Here is an 18,903-nt window from a genome sequence, read left to right as displayed (position 1 = left end):
CACTTCAGCTCCCCTTGTCACGTCACTCCCGTTTCTCCTCTCAACACCTAGGACAGCAGTCTTTAGCAGAGGGACCACCGCCAGCAGGAGGCCGGCGCACGACAATCAGCTTGTTTGTCATATGTGCTTTGGCACTTAGCATGATAACAACTGAAACAGAAGTTACACTGAACCCATTGCGTCCCACTTTTCTTTTTTTTTTTTTGTTATCACATCTTATTTTCAGATTTCTAAAATTCGTATTGTAATATAATTTTTAAAATAGTGTAAAATGTAACGCTTAATAGTCAACAAAATGTCGCCTCAAACAGCTAAGATTTCTATCAGTAAAGCTAAGCCTATATGGCGACTACAGATGTATCTAAAATTCCAAAAACATTTTCTAAAATTTCATTAACATATAATAAATCATTGTACCAAATATGATATGCTTACCTTTATTAATGAGCCTGTAATGTAATTAAAAACATCCACAAATTTTGTACGCATGAGAAATCGACGCTAACTTGCTCTCCAAACACAAAAGCTCACTGAAGCAGCTACGATAGTCATACAAAGCGTAGCTGTATGTTTCTGGAAACCGGACAGCATATTATGCAATCCCTTGGTGGAAATTTGAATGTCGTACGACCATTTCATAGTTCACAAAAGAGCCAGGAAAAAATATCACGAAATTATCAATGTTTACCCTACCGTGTGTCCTTCGTATTTTAGTATTTCTCAAGGAGACGAATATTAGATTAAAAGCACGCGAACATTACTTTGCAGAAGACAACTATAAATCTTATGATAAAGTGGTGATAAATCTAATGTCTTAAGTTAGCTTCTGATATCCCAATTTCCCTCGCAGAAAACTTAACTCTGCTAATAACAGAAACAAGTTATTAAAGGTATATCGGAAAGGAAGTACAGGGCATATCAAAAGTCCGGTAACACTTTCAATATTTTATTACATAAAAACTACTAATGATAGCACTTTAAAACACACGTCAGTTTAAAGTCAAACTCTCAAAGTTCTGTTTACACTTTACAGAGATTCAATGTGTGAACCACAAGTGACTCGGCAGATGTCCAAACGATAATCAAACTCTTCCCATACCCTTTTCAACATATCCTCTGTGCCCGTGGCGGCAGCTTCTCGAATTCTGGTTTTTAGTTCCTCTAAATCACGTGGCAAAGGCGGCACACACACGGTCCTTTAGGTACCCCATAGAAAAAAGTCACATGCAGTCATATCGGGTGACCTTGGTGGCCATGTCATGAAACATCGGTCCCTTACTCCTGCACGTCCTATCCAACGATCAGACATCTCCGTATTCAGGTAAGCACGAACTGCAATGTGGAAATGTGGCGAAGCCCCATCTTGCTGAAAGATGAAATCGTCATCGAGATCTTGTCTAAGTTGAGGCACCAACCATTGCTCCAACATGTCCAGATACGAATGTCCAGACACAGTAGCCTCAATGAAGAAGAAAGGTCCGTACAGTTTTCGTTGTGACAACGCGCAGGAAACATTCACCTTTGGTGAATCACGTTCATGTTCAATGATTCTGTTAGGTTTCTGTGTACCCCAAGCACGACAGTTTGCTTGTTAATTTTCCCACTCATATGGAATGTCGCTTCGTCACTAAAAATTAAGCGGCTGAATAAGTCATCGTCGTCTGCTGCCTGTTGTTGTAGCTGGCAAGAAAACTCGTCTGAGATGTCTGATCGATGGATAGGACGTGCTGGAGTAAGGGACAGATGTTTCATGACATGGCCACCAAGGTCACCCGATATGACTGCATGTGACTTTTTTCTATGGGGGTAACTAAAGGACCATGTGTTTGTACCGCCTTTGCCACGTGATTTAGAGGAACTAAAAACCAGCATTCGAGAAGCTGCCGCCACGGTCACAGAGGATATGTTGAAAAGGGTATGGGAAGAGTTTGATTATCGTTTGGACATCTGCCGAGTCACTCGTGGTTCACACATTGAATCTCTGTAAGGTGTAAACAGAACTTTGAGAGTTTGACTTTAAACTGACGTGTGTTTGAAAGTGCTATCATTAGTAGTTTTTGTGTAATAAAATATTGAAAGTGTTACCGGAATTTTGATGTCCCCTGTATTGTTCCTGTAAATAAAAGCAGTTAGCTTTCGGGTACGCAATGCAACGAGTATTCAAATAGTGGTTTCGAAATCACGCGCGTTTTCTTCCAAACAAATGGCAGCTTTCCGCTGCTTCAATCTGGGAACATATTTCCCACTTTTCCGCTATGGCGTGGTAGGGGCTCGGTTCTCACGGAGCTCACTCCACCGTAGAGGCCGTAAAACTACAGAGCCCATACGATTTCCCATATGTGATGGTCCTCCGAGCATAAGTAAAACAAAGAAACGGGATTTTGAAGATCTTCTTCCTTATATCCCCAAGATAATTTCTGGATTTTTTATCAGATGTTCTTCCAGATGAAGATATAACTGAAGAGCTTTAAATGCTCTCACGTTGTCGGTGTTGACATGTTCTACTTTATAATTGAACTGCTGTAACATTCTTAATCATTATTCATTCCGTCAAGGAAAAATGACTCATTATTTGTGAAAAACATCCAAATAAACTATTGAAATATTTTCAGTAATTGTCAAATTAAGTTATTATTGGTACTTTTGCTTAATATTTATATTGTTGCAGCATTCAGTCAGTGTAAATAATTCAAATATTGATCTCTTGTTATTCTATATTGATAATTTTCTCAATAAAATGATCGAACCAAATGGGCTAAGTTACAGCTTCATTGTGCTAAAGGGGTTATGTCAGTGATTACACCATAATATTAATTACTCCGCACAATTTGATGAATACTGTGAATGAATGTATCATAAGCCAAGTAAACATATATTTTGACATTTACGGCCAGTTTTCGTGTAAAAATATTTAAATTCTGATTTATAAGAAAGGTAGCTACAAACTTTCTTTTTGCTCTCCTGAAAAGTAAGTAATATTGACTTAACCCTCCAAACACGAGCACCCGCGAAAGTATAAAACCTTTATACTACATATAGTATTTAATTGTTGGTATTAACATTTTCGTCGCTTTTACTTGCAACATCATCAGATACCACATTTTTTACATTCATAATATAATAACCTCTGTTTTTGTGTACCATTGATATCAATAAAGTTAAAAGCTTAAACATAAATATATAAAGATTAATATAAAATTATTGGAAAAACTTCTTCAAAATGAAGTGCAAAATTAATTGATTTTGTTGCTAGTATAAGATTTCACATTGATTTCAGTAGAATTCTTTCAAATACAGAATTGCAATAATACTTATAGCCATAAGCTTGTTCAGAACAGTTACTAAGGGTACGAAAACGACGATGGTAGACTAGCTGGTATTGGTAGTGGGAGGAATGAATTGCTGGAATCATATGACACAGGACACGTTGACTCATGGATGGTCGCTCCAAGAATAATTTCAGTCATTCTTTCAAGCTTACAGCAAGAGGCCTATATATATATTATAAGCCCTCTTGAGTATAAGTCTCGGCGTGGAGTAGAGAGATATTGGAGAAATGATCTGTGGACCAGATGTCAATGATGACTTTTGTAATTAGTAGGGACGATTTTTATCAATTTTGTGTAACGACTCAAGTATTTGTGTTCTTTAATTTACACAAATTTGTATTTTATTTTAAACTATGCGCGTTTGGTTTAGTCTGGACGTTAACTGGCCGTAACTCGGTAACCAGTAAAGATTTTGAGCAGAGGTAACTTTTAAAACGAATTTCCATTCTTATTCAACATTTTTCTCGCTTTGACCCCCCCCCCCCATTTAACGTGAAAAAAGTTTGCCGCTTACCATAACTTTTTTTGTCTGATTCAAAATCAACAAAAATAATTGCGGATTATCCACAAATAAGACAATTTATAAAGAAAAAGAGTTGCACTATTTCTCATTGCGTTTGGATGGTGTCGTAGAAGTATACTGTTGGCATTATAGGCTCACGCGCATTAATACATTACAGATGACAAGCGCGGAACTTTCAACATCAATTTTCAGACAATCATGGATGTCAGAGGTATATTGGATATTATCCAAACCTTTTCACGAGACAATGAGAATACATTAAGAACTTTACAAGATATGAGATTGATAAGAAGAAGATTGAGATGCAAAGTTAGAAATTGTAGACGATATTGCTCTCTCGTAAGAAAAAGTGACAGCTATTTGGGATATGTGTTTAAAGGTAATAGATGCAAATTGAACATAAGTGTATTGGAGGGTAGCTTTTTAAAAGGAACACATCTATCTACTGTGAACATGTTCATGCTATTATGGTTGTGGTGTTGCCGCACAAGAGTTCGTGTAATTTCAAACATTGTGAACATCTCAAAAAATACAATATTACAGCACACACGATACTTCAGGGACATATGTTCTTGGAAGCTATTGCAACTTCCAGCTTCTGATTTTCAATTTGGTGGTCCAGGGCGCATAGTCATTACCAAACGCAAATTTGAAGTGGGGTGTGTAGTTCCACAAAAGTGGATATTTGGTATATATGACGTGGTGGAAAAAAGGAATCATCATCTATGTCCAAAATCGTAGAGCTGCAACACTTATGAAGAAAATTTTGGAACACGTCAAGACTGGAAGTGAAATCTGGACCGACGAATGGAGGGGATATTCATTTCTGTCCAAGTTAGGAGGTGTTTCCCCATTTATTCACAGGATAGTCAACCACAGCCGCAATTTCGTCGACCCACGGACAGGAGTGTGCACCAATGCTGTGGAGGGGTACTGGTCAACCTGAAGCGCTATCTTAGAAACATGGGCGTGTTGTCATCCAAACTCCTTCCAAAACATATTGACGAATTTATGTGGATGGAGTTGTATGGGAGGACTGCGAAGGAGGCGTACAGAAACATGATCCAACATATATCTGAACGATATCGTAAGTAGTAGCGTATAGTTCTATTATTCCTAATGCACACACCAAAATTACCTATTAAAATTGTATAATGCAAAGTTCGTAGGCTATTTAAGTTATTTCTTTAAATTAAGAAATTCACCCTGGACCACTGTGAAATCTTAAGTGTCATCTGGGCATAAGTATATAACTGTTGCCAAAATCATGTCGAAGTAACTCCAGTCAATGTAGAGTATCCACCGGCTACTGAACGAATATTGCACACTTTTACCACTGCCAATGTGACGCTATAAATCAATTTTCAACACTTTTATCACAACCACAACACAATTCAATTTTTACTGCACTATAAATTATCACTGCATTAACACGTTGATTCTTTCACATAACACACGCTTAATGAACTAAATGTAATTATGAAGAATGGAGAAGAAAGTCGTCCACTATCATCCTCCACTGGATGGTTCTGGACACGTACACCAAGGCGGGCAACATTTGCAAACCAAATGATACTAAAATTGAGGAATGTTACTACAGGGGTGTAGTATTGTGTGACAGGTTTGATTAAGTGTATATTATGTGACAGATTAGGTTAGATTATGTGTATATTATTATGTGAAAGGTTAGGTTAGGTTAGGTTTGATTAGGTGTATTATTATGTGAGAGTTAGGTTAGGTTTGATTATGTGTGTAGTATTATGGGAGAGGTTAGATTAGATTATATTACATTAGATTAGGTGTGTATTATGCGACAGGTTAGGTCAGGTTTGATTAGGTGTGTATTATGTAACAAGTTAGGTTAGGTTTGATCGGGTGTGTATTATGTAACAGGTTAGGTTAGGTTTGATTAGGTGTGTAGTATTATGTGAGAGGTTATGTTAGGTTTGATTAGGTATGCAGTATTATGTGAGAGGTTAGGTTAGGTTTGATTAGGTCTGTATTATTATGTGAGAGGTTAGGTTAGGTTAGATTAGGTGTGTATTATGTGACAGGTTAGGTTTGATTAGGTGTGTATTATATGAGAGGTTAGGTTAGGTTAGATTAGGTACCGGTATGTATTATGTGACAGGTTAGGTTAGGCTTGATTAGGTGTGTATTATATGAGAGGTTAGGTTAGGTTTGATTAGGTGTGTATTATGTGAAAGGTTAGGTTAGGTTTGATTAGATGTGTATTATTATGTGAGAGTTAGGTTAGGTTTGATTAGATGTGTAGTATTATAGGAGAGGTTAGATTAGATTATATTAGATTAGATGTGTATTATGCGACAGGTTAGGTTAGGTTTGATTAGGTGTGTATTATGTAACAGGTTAGGTTAGGTTTGTTTAGGTGTGTTGTATTATGTGAGAGGTTAGGTTAGGTTTGATTAGGGCGTATTATGTGAGAGTTTAGGTTAGGTTTGATTAGGTATGTAGTATTATGTGAGAGGTTGATACTATGTGAGAGGTTAGGTTAGATTAGGTGTGTTATATGAGAGGTTAGGTTAGGTTTGATTAGATGTGTATTATTATGTGAGAGGTGAGGTTACGTTTGATTAGGTGTGTATTATTATGTGAGAGGTTAGGTATTATGGGAGAGGTTAGGTTAGGTTAGATTAGGTGTGTATTATATGAGAGATTAGGTTTGATTAGGTGTGTATTATGTTACAGGTTAGGTTAGGTTTGATTAGGTGTGCAGTATTATGTGAGAGGTTAGGTTAGGTTTGATTAGGTGTGTATTATATGAGAGGTTAGGTTAGTTTTGATTAGATGTGTAGTATTATAGGAGAGGTTAGGTTTGGTTAGATTGTGTGTATTATGTGATAGGTTAGGTTTCATTAGGTGTGTATTATGTGATAGGCTAGGTTCGATTAAGTGTGTATTATATGAGAGGTTAGGTTAGGTGTGTATTATGTAACAGGTTAGGTTAGGTTTGATTAGGTGTGTAGTATTATGTGAGAGGTTAGGTTTGGTTTGGTTAGGTGTGTATTATGTGAGAGGTTAGGTTATATTAGGTTTGTATTATTATGTGAGAGGTTAGGTTATGTTTGATTAGGTGTGTATTATTGTGACAAGTTAGGTTAGGTTTGTTAAAGGTGTATTATGCGACAGATTAGGTTAGGTTTGGTTAGGTGTGTATTATATGAGAGGTTAGGTTAGATTTGATTAGGTGTGTAGTATTATGTGAGAGGTGTTGGCGACACTGAAACCCACTGTTACATTAACGAAATATGGCCGTATTTAGGGCTGATTGGGTGGGCTTACAGCTCAATTTATAATATTCAATACTGTAAATTCAATGCATTCTCAAGGTATTTGTTTAGCAAGTTCCTACAGTGGCCGGAACAACATAGACTAAATAACCTTCACCTCACTTTCAATTAAACTACTTTTTTTTCAGCTCTTCAATGAAAGAAGATCGCATCATAGAACAAACAAGCAGTCGGTTGAATTATACACAAGACCTATGACCCATCCTAGTGCAATGAGAAATATTGAAATTTTGTGCTTTATAAATTTCCTTCTTGCTGTATAATCCGCAATTGTTTTGTTGATTTGTTATCAGACAATGTTGGTCTTCAATTGAAATCGTTCTGTCAGTTTTGTCACAAATAAACACATAATTTAAGTAAAACACATTTCTTGTTTTCACATTTCTTATCAGACAGTGTTGGTCTTCAATTGAAATCGTTGTCAGTTTTTGTGACAAATAAACACATAATTTAAATAAAACACATTTCTTGTTTTCACTTTCAATTAAATCACTTTTTTTCCAGCTCTTCAGTGAAGTAAGATAGCATCATATAACACACAAACAGTCAGTCAAATTATACACAAGACCTACGACCCATTCCAGTGCAATGAGAAATATTGCAATTTTGTTTCTTTATAAATTTCCTTGTTACTGGATAATCCGCAATTTTTTTGGTTGATTTCTTATCAGGCAGTACTAGTCTTAATTTCAAAACAAGTTTCAGTGTAAAATCGTGATAACCAATTTCCTTGTTAATGGATAATCCGCAATTTTTTTGGTTGATTTCTTATCAGATAGTACTAGTCTTAATTTCAAAACAAGTTTCAGTGTAAAATCGTGATAACCAATTTCTACGCCGGACCCGAACAATTGTAGGTCAACTTCTTCAAACTAATATAGTCTCATACTTATATAAATAATAATAATAATAATAATAATAATAATAATAATAATAATAATAATAATAATAATAATAATAAAAAGTAACACCGAAAGAATATTGTCAATTTGTGTTTCGTGTCTAAATCCGCAGCAAAATCTGAAATGTTATGTAATAAAATATGACAACATTTTGCTTCTCTTACCTCTATTCGTCATCACTATCTCCTAAATGAATCACAAATCTCTCTTGGTTACTGCCCTGTCGTACTTCATATAATTCTGGTCCGTTTTAATTGCATGTTGAACACAGGAGGACCAATTATGGGGACCGATTGTTGCAGCTCCATCACGCAGAAGTTAACACACTAGGCTCAACTAGGAGTAATATTGTTTTTTCTAACATAAGACTTTAGTTGATGCCAGACATTTCCAAAGGTCGACCTGGTTGGCGCAGTTGGTATAGCGCTGGCCTTCTATGCCTGAGGTTGCGGGTTCGACCCTGGGCGTTTGTGTGCTTAAATGCGATAGGCTCATGTCAGTAGAACTTCTGCGGGATAAAATTCCGGCACACTGGCGACGCTGATATAACTTCGGCAGTTGCGAGCGTCGTTAAATAAAACATACCATTTAACATTTCCAAAGGATTTAGAACACAGTGGTACGGAGGAAGTCATAACACTTCGTGTCCATACGAGGCTGCAAGCAACTCCACTGCATGTTTCTTACTAATATTGGCTGATTTGATTTTCTGCAACATAACTCCCTTGATGGATATGGGATTGGGCATGGCAATATTACTGTGCCTCATAAAGTTAATTATATCTTTAACATTTCTGTTCATCTATCATTGCTATCTTGAAATTGTAAATAAAAAAAAACTAAGGAATTTACAAGACTTTCAAACAGCAAACAAAAACACTTGTGAATTGTTTGAACATGTTAAGAAAGACTGGAATTAGTGTTAGCATTCAGGGGAGAATTGACAACATTTATGTTTGCCTCAAAAAGCGGAAACAGAGATTACCCCATCCCCTGAGTGGACAGAATAGGTTGGGGGGACCGTCTTACTTCAAAAGGCAACCGCTCAGTGCAGAGAAAGCAGAGAAACGGGTAGGCGGGAAGAGAGTATCACGTCCGTGAAAACAAAAAATATCGGTGGCGAGCGAAAACGTTTTGCCGGCACGGATCACAGAGAAGCACTGAACGTGTTGGCGAATGCCGTTGTCGGAGATGTAGGAACGCACCGCTTTGTCTGCAAGGCGACGATATTTTATTTTCTCGGAATATGCCGCCACGTCAAGGAGAGCATCGTCACGTCCCGGAGATGTGTGAATAGATCTTTAACCTTTGCCCCCCGCATCCTGGGCTAGCTTCTACAACTCATCAGATAATCTTGGAGGGGGATTGGGCCAATTTTTCCATATAATTATGTTTCCACACTTGTGCTCTCGTAGCTCAGCGGAAGAACGTCGGAATTTAGATGTAAACGTCTCAGGTTCAATTCCTCATCACTCCTTTTCATTTTATTGTGGTTCAAGATAGTATAATGCAATAACATAAAAAGAAAAAACTAACATCAGTATTATGCAACTGTATTGTTCCAAACCTAATATTAAGTTTATGTTATTTATATCGCTAAAAATGATGTTGATGTTTATTGACTTTACTGGCTTTGAGCCAGAGGCCGTTTTAGGGACTTATACGCGCAGGATGCCCTCTCCAGCCATTGTACATAAATAACAATAAATATATATTTACATACTTATACACTATTTCTGGCATAAGTGCCAGTAGGTGTGTGAGTGCGGTGATTGGCTTTATATTTATTTTATTTTATTTGTTACTTTATTTTTTTTGTTTTAATTATTTTGGTGTAGGCCTAATTTGTTAATTTGGGATGCTTAAGGAATGGTGACTGGGACAAGAGTTCGGGGAAAAAGATATCAGTTGATAGACAGCATTAAAGTATTATATGGGGAGATTAAGAGGAAAGCAAGAAAGGGAAATGCTGGGTTTGCAGTTAAAGACCTGCTCTTGGGCAGAACACTGTGCATACATACATACATACATACATTTTTAAGTTTCCCCTTCCGGTGGCAGAAGCGTCTGAATCGTTATGGGGACTTTCATGGTGTGGTGTTATTTTATTCATCTGCCTCTCTGTTGCTGTCGTGTGTCCTCTCAGACAGTATTCAAATTTCCAACAGTGTTTGCGGTTTTGTTTGTGTGTTTTAGTTTGGTGGTGAGGGCTGGTGGTAGTTGTAGAGGAGTTTCTCCAGTGTTGTTCTGTTGTTTGTGTTCGGGGGATTTGCGAAGATGTGTTGTGTATATACGCGATTTACTGCCGAATGTGTGTATTTCCTGTTTATGTTGTTTAGGTGTGTGAAGAGTGGCTTTGTTTTTGTGGTAGTGTAAACTGTGTTATTTCTGGTGCGTCTGTGCAGGTGGAAGATTTGGCGGAGAATTCTTCTTTCGCGTGCTTCAAATTTCGATTGGGTCGTTGAAGGGGCTTGTGTGAGGAAAATGGAGGGATGTATGCATAGGGATCTAACCAATGCTTTGTACAGGTGGAGGAGTGTTTCGATTATACAACCGGGTCGATTGATGCCACTTAGGTAGCTTATTGCTGTGGTGGCTGTGTTATATTTCCTCCAGGTTTCTTTAGCTACTTCGGTCCAGGAGAGTTTGGAGGTGAGGGGTATTCCTAGGTATGTGAGATTCCGCTGGAGTGGAAGTTGAGTGTTGGCTATTGTGATTGGGTTGTTCTGGAGGACCCGAGTCCGGAAGACGCATATCTGTGTTTTGTCTGTGTTGACTGTGATACGCCACGTGTTGGTCCAATTTAGATACTGCCTGAGTGTTGCGTTTAGTAACTTCCTAGCGGAGGGGAGTCGGGGGTGTGTTGCCCAATATGCGACGTCGTCTGCATATTGTGCCAGTCCTACTAGCGGGTTATTAGGGAGGGGAATATCTGCCACATAGATGTTATACAGAGTGGGAGATATGACACTGCCTTGGGGGACTCCAGCTTCTATTCGGAAGGTCCGAGAAAGTTCGTTCCTTCCGAGTCTCACCTGTCCTGTTCGGTTCGATATCAAGCTGGAGAGCCAACGTGTGATTTCGTGTGGCAGGTTTAAGGATGTGAGTTTATATTTTAGGGCGTCTATCCAAACTGTGTCAAAGGCTCTCTTGGCGTCTAAGGCAATAAGGATGCTGTAGTGTCTGCGTGTATAAGCCTCTTCAATGGGAGTGAGCACTCGTATCAGCTGGTCGTGTAGCTGCGCTCCCGGTCGGAATCCGGCTTGAGTGGTCGGGAGTAGATTGCGGTTGCGCATATAGACGTGTAGTCGTGACACGAGAACTTTCTCCATTAATTTGGCTAATGTTGATATCAAACTGATCGGTCGGTAGTTTTGTGGGTCAGACGCGTCTTTACCTGGTTTAGGAAAGAGAAGAATATGAGAGTGTTTCCAGCGCTTTGGTGTGTGTCCTAGTCTGAGTGATCCTGTGTAAAGTTCTGCAAGATAATTTAGTGCTTTGGGAGGCAGTTGGCGTAGTATGTTGTAAGTGATTTGGTCTGGTCCGGGGGAAGAGTTTTTTATGTATCTTAGTTCCAATGATATGTCTAGCGGAGTGATGTTGTCAATGAGTGGATCGTCGGTCGACCGAGGAAGTGGCGCTGGAAGCGGCTCGTAGAGATCAGGATTCTGTGTGATGTGATGTGTAATGTATGCTAGATATTGGGGGTCGAAAGATGGGTGATTTGGTGTGGTGTGTATAACGATAACTGAATATAAATTATAACTCGAATGTTGTTTATGTCGCTAAAGAACGATAACAATATAAATAACTTGAATATTATTTATACAGTATCACAGAGTATAAATGATAAATATCGGTTTGTCTAATTAATATAAGATATTACATAATATATATTTAATTTTTTAAATAAAATAACCTATTTTACAAAGAAAATGGTTATTTTTATTATAATAATTACATAAAATACAGATTATTTATATCGCGAAAGTACAATAACAGAATATAAATAACTTGAATACTGAAACGCTAAAGAACGAGCACAGAATATAAATGATACTAATATTATTTATACCGTTAAAGAACGATAACAGAATACAAAAAACGTTAATATTATTCATATCGTTAAAGAATTATAACAGAATACAAATGATGACTTGAATATTATTTATATCTCTAAAGAACGATAACAGAATACAAAAAAATATAACTTGAATATTATTGAATAATTTCGAGGGAAAAATTGTTCCGGAGCCGGGTATCGAACCCGGGACCTTTGGTTTAACGTACCAACGCTCTACCACTGAGCTACCCAGGAACTCTAACCGACACCGATCCAATTATTCCCTCTATATCCACAGACCTCAAAGTGGGCTGACAACCGTCAAGCAACCAACTTCGAGTGTACACTAACTCCGTGTGACTTAAATTGTGGTTTTCTGTTAACGAACAGTGACGTGTATTATGCAAATCAAGATTTCAGGTATACTCCCTGTAAAGTTGATTTGAATAATTTCGAGGGAAAAATTGTTCCGGAGCCGGGTATCGAACCCGGGACCTTTGGTTTAAAGTACCAACGCTCTACCACTGAGCTACCCGGGAACTCTAACCGACACCGATCCAATTTTTCCCTCTATATCCACAGACCTCAAAGTGGGCTGACAACCGTCAAGCAACCAACTTCGAGTGCACACTAACTCCGTGTGACTTAAATTGTGGTTTTCTGTTAACGAACAGTGACGTGTATTATGCAAATCAAGATTTCAGGTATATATGTTGAATATTATTCATATATTGCTAAAAGAACGATAACAAAATATAAATAACTTGATGTCGATAAAGGACGATAGCAGAATATAAATGATAATTTGAATATTATTTATATTGCTAAAGGTCGATTAAAAAATAAAATGAAAATTTGAAGAAGGCCCAAACCCACAACCTTCGAATCATTAAGCGAGCACTCTACTGCTAGTCTACGAGACGCAGATATGGAATAGTTACATAGTTCCGGAACTGCTTCTACAAGCACGTGTAACATCGCTGTGACGCGTAGTGGACTTAGAAAATATTCGTTGTTCACGAGTGCGGCCACTTTTTTTTTGACAACTGTACCCAGTGGCGGCTCGTGAACTTAGTAAACTAGAGTGCTACAAAAATAATTATTATTGACTTAGCCATCAAAGGCGAAAGTTAAAATCCATTCTCCGGCTTTTGTTGCTGGCAAACTTCTCTATTACTTTGGTATTGAAATCTCCCATATTATTATTAAGTTTTTTTCTCTATTGAAAGCATAGCAAGAGCTGTTAACCGTTCATGGTGCATAGAATTTCTGACAAAAGTCTTAATCCTGTTTAAAGTTGAAAAACATCTTTCGGGTTCGGCTGTTGTCATGGGTGTTGTCACTATTATTTTAAGGAGGGTTGTAATTTCACTAAATGTATTCTGAAGATTGCTATTATAAATAAGTTGAAGAAGAGGGACGGCGCAATCAATATTCATAAAGCCTGGTCTTTCATACATCACAGAGAGTTCGGTGTGCAGTTTAACCTAGGGTAGTTCTCTACTGTCAGATTAAGGATTTTTGAGGAAATTTCTTAGAAAATTCTTCGAAGTTCGCAGAATCCAGAAGCTTTGCTGCATCAAGATGACTTGTTTTCTCAAAACGATCGCGTGTTTCTGTAGTAATGCGATCACAGACTTCCTTTGCATCAGGTACACGGCATGATTCAATTCGTCGACGCTTGCTCACTATCCGTTTCTCCCGTCATGATGTCATTCACTTCATTTCGAACACGTTCAACTGCAGTGACAAACTTTTTTTACATTATTTTTTACTTTATGGCGTCGATTTACCTAGACTGAATTTGGCTGTAGAGAATATCGACATGGTACATAACTTTATGGAAGAACTGCAACCAGAACAGAAATTCACTATCTTCTAAATTACGGCTAATAGCTTGGGCTTTATGAACTGTGTTCTTGGAGTAGGATTTTTCTAGCTCAGAAAAACACTCTTTAAATGGTTCCAAATTCTCATACACAGAATTGACGGTTCTCGACTTGAAATTACATCTAGTACCCGAACTACCACGTATGTCACATTTTCTAATGCAGCTACACGTTGTGGCGACCGCGAGAAAAAAGCTGAGAATGCAGAGAGATTGCAAAAAAATATTCTTGCCGGCTGGTTTTGTGACGCAGCTCATTCCATTATCAAGTTGGATTGGTGAGCGTAACAGTGGACATAACGTGCCAAAGGAAAATGTTCTTTTATTTTCGATTGCACCCCATTAACTAAACTCGCATAAATGATGCTCCATCATATGTCTGAGCAATTATTTTATTACAGGCGGCATCGGTGTCAAAAACTTTCAATTCCTTAACGATGCATTCAGAAATTTCTGTGGCTCCTTGGCCTTCAGGATTGACAACACCCCGAAATCGCTCGTATACGTTTCCTTCGAGTTCGTATCTGAACACTAAAACTATTTGTAAATGCTCAGAAACGTCTGTAGTGTCATCTGCCATGAGAGCTATGAAGTCAGATGGATGCAGTTCTTTCTTGATTTTGTCATGACACAATTCTAACATGCATTCCAACAGCTCATTCTGAATAATTTTAGAGGTGCCCTTAAATACAGTACTGCTCTCCATGTGTTCCTTCACAGCACTGTCAATGCTACCGACTAAGTCAACAAGACCACGAAATATTCCCGGATTTTCGGAACTTTCTGTTTCATCGTGGCCGCGCAATGCCAGTTCAAAAACACCACAGAACTTTATGCAATCTATAATTCCAGATAAAATATATCTATTTCCTTCTACTTGTTGATTATGCTTTTCTATGGATTCCTGGTATGCGCGACTAAGTCTAACTGCAATGTTTAGGCCTACTCTGCCTAGGGCACTGATATCGACTGCATTATTAATGTGCTTCTTACTCCGTGAATGTTTATTAGCATATTCATACAAGTGTCCACTCCACCCCTCGACCAGGAATCAGTAAGCAAGGGAAACAAAACAAAGCGTTTCGAATTTCACATCCACATAACCATTCATATCGTTCATATATTTCTCTTTTAAATTGTCTGTTATAAGAACGAGATTTACTACCCTTACCTTGTTGAACAATGGTTAAGTACGGCGTGGGTCTACCTAAATTCTTAACTTCAACCCTCTCCTCTAACGTTCTAGAAGAGAACGGTTTCTTTAATAAAGAAACAACGGAATTCATGTCAAATATTCGCACGTTGAGCAGCTCTCACTAATGCTTTTACACAGATTTAATATTTCATATTACACATTCACTAAGTTACCAGATTGTTCTGTAATAGCCACTAATTACGATAACGAAATCGCACTGTTTTCCAACGCCTGATTATCTGCTGTACTAACCGCGCTACGCTTCAAAGAGCACACCAGAGTATGGTTCTCAAATGTAGTGGCAGTGGGCTACTTGCGTCTAGAGCCTAACCATGGATAAATATATAATATATATAATATATATATATTTATCCATGGCCTAACCATCAAAAGCATAGACAAATGACAGAAACTGTAACAAACTGTAACATCACTGCCACCTGGTGAGTGAAATTCTAACTACTTACTCAAGTGGAAGCTTTTGATGTTTGGGCCAGCGAATAGAGATTATAAAGAATGGACACTGAGCGAATTTTCCTGTGTTTTGTTTCTCTGTGCGCCAGCCGTTAGTTCTACTTTTAAGCGCTAGAGGTTAGTGTAATCGAGCATACGCTAAGATGATAATTGAGAACAGAGTTGAGACACAGGATCCAAACATCGCCAACCTTATTGCATAATCCAGTAACGCTTTGCTTCAAATAAATTCAAGTTAACAGCTTTTCCCTATTTCTCAGTGACAAACTAGTTGTAATAATAATATTTTATATTTCAGATATCATAAATTATATTATAAAATAATATAATACATTATAAAATTAAGTATCGAAATCGTTTAATATTTGTATATAATATAATATAGGTATATGGTTTTACTTCTCGTAAGAGTTTTGTTTTTCCATTTTCAGCGCTATCAAATCATTACATATTTTAATTGTTGTTGGGGTCAACGTCTCAACTCTCATTATAAAGGAACTCTAGAGTCTAGACATTAGAGTTAATGACAGATTTATTATTTTATGAATCCAATTTATTTTATTTGAGTACATAATGTACCTAGATGTATTAATTATTTGTGTTATATTTCCGCTGTGTCGACTGCTAGCTGGTGTGATGTCAGCGCCAACTCTAGGGAGAAAGCAGAATCTGACGCTCTAGCTGGCTTGAAGGTCATTGAAATCGGTCCGGCTACATCAAAGGTACCGACCAACGAGCTAGATACTATAGAGAGGACAAAGACCTCAGAAAGTTGAAGACAATTGAACATTGGTCCGCCATGTTTCGATAAGTCAAAACAAAGGGGCGTGGCTCGGATGTTGTAGGAAATGACTGTGAACTGAGCTACATAATAAGACTATGTTAATAAGTAAAAAGTAAAATATACACAAAACTTTACGTTTTATAACAGCTGTAGACCTATGTTTTATTAGTTTCACTAAATATAGCCCAGATATTAAATGACAAGCTATACTCGATGCAACCAAAGCAAAGCACCTAAAGACGGATGAATTTAATCGGCAGAAGAAAAATAAATAATTTTTTGACTTCGTCACAAATTTAATTACCTTACAGCTCTTCTAACCTAATATGAAATTATGTAATTCAGTGCTCACCAGGTGATTTCAAGAGAGACGACGTATGTAACTAGTAGGAGTAAAATAGAGGAAAGGTAGTGGCGAAAATTAAAAAAATATATATCCAGTAATTAAGTTATTGAGAAAAATTCATTTGACATTGGAATTAACACAGAGAACTTTTGAAAACTGCAAATATTAAAACTACAAATAACCTCTTAGCATGCAACATAATAATTAAAGAATGACAATAATAGAAAGTTACTCATGATCATAACTCACCACATTTATTGAAACGATAAGATACTTACGATTAACATTGTTATCAGAAACAACAGGAGCCACAGCTAGGTACACTTCTTTTCGCGTGATGGAGACATCATGTAGTCTAATATAATTTGAAACAAATATTGTCGCGTGATGGAGACATTGTATAGTCTAATATAATTTGAAACAAACGTTCTCACACGTGTCTCGCAACTAGGCAGAGGCTTTTGCATCACACACAATTTGTCATTATTTTGAACAATAATGACCAATTGTGTGTGATGCAAGTGCTAACTTTCCTCTTTGTTAACAAAAAGAGCCCTACGCATTAATAAAAAGAAAATTGGAGTAGGCCCTATAAACACAATAAATACTAAACTCTTGATGGTCAAACTTATTAATACAGATATTTCGCTTATGCTCATCCGTCTTATCTTATAATTCTCTGCGGCAATGGTACCTGTATTGAGAGGGTTTAATTATCCAGCAACGAATATTATGATTTACGGTACATTTCATTTAAATCCGAGGGAATGAGACATTTTTGAAAATTTTAAAGTCTTAATTATTACTTTTTCATTTATAAATCAGCTTTTTACAAAACCTATAGCGAAATGTTTAAGTTAAGTATTCATGTATCTGAAGAATATAATACATGTACAAACTCGTTGCAGTGTACATTTGATAAGCACTCCTTGCGGAGGCTGGCGGTGCTATAGACCGCCATGTTTTTTAGAGAACGATCCATAGTACTGTTGGCCTCCGCAGGGAGCGCTTATCAGAGGTCTTCAGCCTCTCTATAGTATCTAACTCGTTGGTACCGACGCGAAGTGTCCATTCTTTATAATCCCTATTCGCTGGTTGGGCTCTAGACGCAAATGCAGTGGGCTGGGGGTTAAAGATGTGAAGGGAAACGCAATGTTAAAACAGCATTCTCGCCGTGCTCAGTTTTAAGCAAAGACGTTATAATAGTATGTTTTAAGCCTGGTTCAGACGGTGCGTGTTTCTGTGATGGATTCCAAGGTGGCTAGCAGGCCGGGTGCCGTGGTGGCTAACGGTGCTGGGTTCCGTGCTGGCTGCGGTGATGGTTTTCGTTCACACCAACGAGTTAGAAAGAGAAAGATATAGAGTGGTCATTGCGCCGCCATTTTTGAAGAAAATTGAACGACCGTCGGTAATGAACTTATGCGCCCAAAACAAAGTGGGCGTGGTGATAACTGACATTAGAATCGTCAGCTGTCTTAATTTCGTTTGCATAAATCAGTTAAACTGAAGTGGAAAAACCTAGTATTTCGTCAAATACGTGCTAGGAACTTAATCTAAACTTATGTACGCTAAATTTAAAACACTTGAGCTATTCCTAGAAGGAATGCTTAAAAGAATAACCTAAGCAAAATTGTCATGTAGTATGACAAGAAGTCCTAGCAAATATACTGAAGGAAATGTTAATATTCCTAGGTTGTTTTAAATGCGACCTGCAAGATTGCCTATAAAATGAACGAGTATGATTCGGATGATTTGATTAAATTGTTTTCCCAGTCTCTACACGTTGCAAAACTATTTATATATAGATATAGAATGAAAGTAGGCCCTATCTGTAGTAAACAACCTTTACCTCCAAGCTTGTAACGTGGGTGAAACATGACAACACACGCTTTCAGTTTTTTTGTTACAGTAAAGTATAATTATTATCGAAATGTGAACGTGGGGCCAACAGCCGGCTGGTCTGTCTGAGCCTTTCAAGGGCTGTGGCACCACAGATAATTTTTAGTGTATAATTGAGCACCCACGTACAATAATGGGATAAGTAGTTACGAAATATATTCATACTTACCCCATTATTGCACGTGGGTG

General features: G+C 37.6%; 1 non-coding gene across 1 annotated transcript; it reads right to left on the bottom strand.

Annotated features, from left to right (window-relative positions):
* Positions 1 to 12,595: 12,595 nt before the first annotated feature.
* TRNAK-UUU (transfer RNA lysine (anticodon UUU)) lies at positions 12,596 to 12,667 on the bottom strand. Its single transcript has one exon. It is a non-coding gene; the product is annotated as a tRNA-Lys (tRNA).
* Positions 12,668 to 18,903: the final 6,236 nt, after the last annotated feature.

This window comes from Periplaneta americana, chromosome 3 (assembly GCF_040183065.1).
Source record: "Periplaneta americana isolate PAMFEO1 chromosome 3, P.americana_PAMFEO1_priV1, whole genome shotgun sequence".
In the NCBI taxonomy this organism is placed as follows: domain Eukaryota; kingdom Metazoa; phylum Arthropoda; class Insecta; order Blattodea; family Blattidae; genus Periplaneta; species Periplaneta americana.
The sequence above is the reverse complement of the archived record's forward strand: the minus strand, read 5'-3'. Positions and strand labels throughout refer to the sequence as shown.